This window comes from Gossypium arboreum, chromosome 13 (genome assembly GCF_025698485.1).
Source record: "Gossypium arboreum isolate Shixiya-1 chromosome 13, ASM2569848v2, whole genome shotgun sequence".
Taxonomy (NCBI): Eukaryota; Viridiplantae; Streptophyta; class Magnoliopsida; order Malvales; family Malvaceae; genus Gossypium; species Gossypium arboreum.
Genome location: NC_069082.1, coordinates 24,297,802 through 24,300,386, shown reverse-complemented (window position 1 = coordinate 24,300,386; position 2,585 = coordinate 24,297,802). Strand labels below are relative to the sequence as shown.

At 38.5% G+C, this 2,585-nt stretch overlaps 1 long non-coding RNA gene across 1 annotated transcript; it reads left to right on the top strand.

The window, feature by feature from the left end:
* Positions 1 to 329: 329 nt before the first annotated feature.
* Positions 330 to 952, top strand: LOC128286884 (uncharacterized). The gene is made up of 2 exons (XR_008277563.1): positions 330 to 424; positions 696 to 952. It is a non-coding gene; the product is annotated as an uncharacterized LOC128286884 (long non-coding RNA).
* The last annotated feature ends 1,633 nt before the right edge of the window (positions 953 to 2,585 follow it).

The following is a 2,585-nucleotide window of genomic DNA, read 5'->3' as shown; positions in this document are numbered from 1 at the left end:
TTTATAATTTTCATGACTTTTATAATATTTTGTAATATATTTTTTCGAATTTCATGACTTTTAGCGGCGTTTGTGGAAAAGCGCCGCTAAAGGTCGTGATCTTTAGCGGCGTTTATGGAAAAAGCGCCGCTAAAGGTCGTGATCTTTAGCGGCGTTTTTTCAAATAAACGCCGCAAACTTTAATGGCGCCGTCTATAGCGGCGTTTTTTGCGGCGCTTGTAGAAGCGCCGCTAAAGACCTTAAAAAACGCCGCTAAAAGTCAATTTTGCTGCAGTGATTTGTGCTAGTGACCATATCCGGGCTAAGGCCCGATGGCTTTGCGAGTGGTTATATCCGGCTAAATCCCGAAGATAATTGGGTTTGGGAATGAGCGATCTTGCTGTAATAATTTCAATTAATACGCTCGTAAAATCCCAACGATGAGGTATGTTTCGTATGTGCATTGAGATAATTGATTCCCTCTAAATAGTATTTGCTCAATCGATTAACAAGCTTCCGGCTTTTAGTCAAGTTGATTTCTTATGTATGAATATAAGGGTTGGAAATGTGAAGTAGGTATGATTGTGAGAATATGTGCATATGAAATTATTCGTTTCGTCGTATGAATGCTATACTTTAGTTATGCCTAATTTCACTGCTCAAAACTTACTAAGCATTAAATGCTTACTCCGTTTCTTTGAATCTCTGTTTTATAGATTTTGGTTCGTCAGCTATCGGACTCGGGATTGTTGACGTCGAAGTCGTCCACACTATCAAAGCCCCTTTTGGTACACTTTTGGTTGAACTTTGAAATGGCATGTATAGGACACCCCTTTTTGTTGTTGGTCATGTACCCTTTGGTTTTGTATAAATTTGGATAGCCATGCGAAAATGACTTATATACACTTTGAGCATAGTATTATAATCGTTTTGTATGTTATTCATTAAGAGGTATGGAAATGTTTGGAAACAATTAGCCATTGGAATGGTTAATCATGATCATATTTTGTGCTATATATGCTAAAGGGCTAGTCGAATCATGGAAACTATGAAATAGGTAAAGTCTACCTTAAAAACAGATGCTGACAGCAGCAGTGGTGTGGATTTGAAAAATCACTAAAAATAGTAGGAATGGATTTAAATAGTGAATAAATTATGTAATCGAACTTTGATGAATCTACTTTCATATGGAAGAAACAAAACGGTCATATGTGTCAGATTTTAAGAGATATTTAAGTTTTCGTGGAACAGGGCCAGAGCGATTTCTGGATCCCCTGATCTGACTTTGGAAATTCATTATAAATTAACCAGAGATAATTAGAAGTCATGCAATATATGTATATATTCCTTTTTGAGTCTAGTTTCATTAGAAACAAACGACATAAGTATTGAAGCCTTGTATAAGGAGTTATCTAAGTCACAATGCAGGAAGGTCAGTGTAGTCGAACCCTGTAACAGGGGAGACTTTAACTAATAAACTGTACTAATTGGCTTGACCAAAAATTCTAGAAAAATATTTTTGGATGGATACATGAGTCTAGTTTCAGGAAAAAATTACAAAACTGATTTTCGAGTTTTGGAACTCAAGATATGATTTTTAAGGTGACAGTGACGCAGTTAGCCAGCTGTCTGGAAATTTTTAAAATGGACTGTGAACATACATGAATTATGTCTGTTAGCACCTCGTGGTCGCTTCCGACAACGGTCTCGGGTACGGGGTGTTACAATCTCCATTACTTTTGTACTAGTTTTCATTTTTGTTCATTACTTTATCATTTAGTTTGCATTTTTAGGTTCTTTATTATACATTTTGAATTAAATCAAGTTGTTAGACATACCTCATATCCATGCCATTACTATGCTTATTTTCATGCTATTATCATGCCAATGTCTATCATTTAAATTGCATTCCTAGGTTAGTTACCATACAATTTATGTTAAATTGAGACTAGGAAAACCTTATACCCATTACATTTCTATTCCCATTGTCATTATTATTTTGGTTGAGTTTGCTTCATATTAGTAGTCTTGGCTGAAATAGTTTACTTCCCCTTCGAATATGTTTACCTATTATTATTATTCTTTATATTACAGGCCTTCAATGTCATCTTCAAGAGGAAAGAAAACTGCCGTACCAGCCTCAAAGTAGAGGAAGGGAGCGTCATCTTTTGCCGGTCTAACCGTAGAAATTTGTCACCCTCTCCTACAGTTTCCATGAGGGCCCCAAGAAGAGCTCTTCCAAATACTTCGGGCTTGACCTTTAACAACGGGCCGCTGCATCGACTGGGCTGCCGTAGAACAAGTCCAGATGGCTGATGCGATTTGGGCTCTCTTAACCACTGACCCGTGGGAGCTGTTCTTCGAGATTATCGAGCCGACATACTCAAGCTCACGATGAAACTCTACTCAACGTTCCATCTCCTGACCGTAATGACAAGGTACGATGATCCCAGCACGGTCCAGTTTCGCCTAGGCGGATTAGTCCGCCAGCTAAGCATCCCAGAGTTTGGTGCTGCACTAGGCCTATATACGGAGGAGTTCAGGGAGGAGAATGAACTACACTTTGGCCCCTAGCATGGCCTAGTACAATCCTAGCCGCTCCAAGG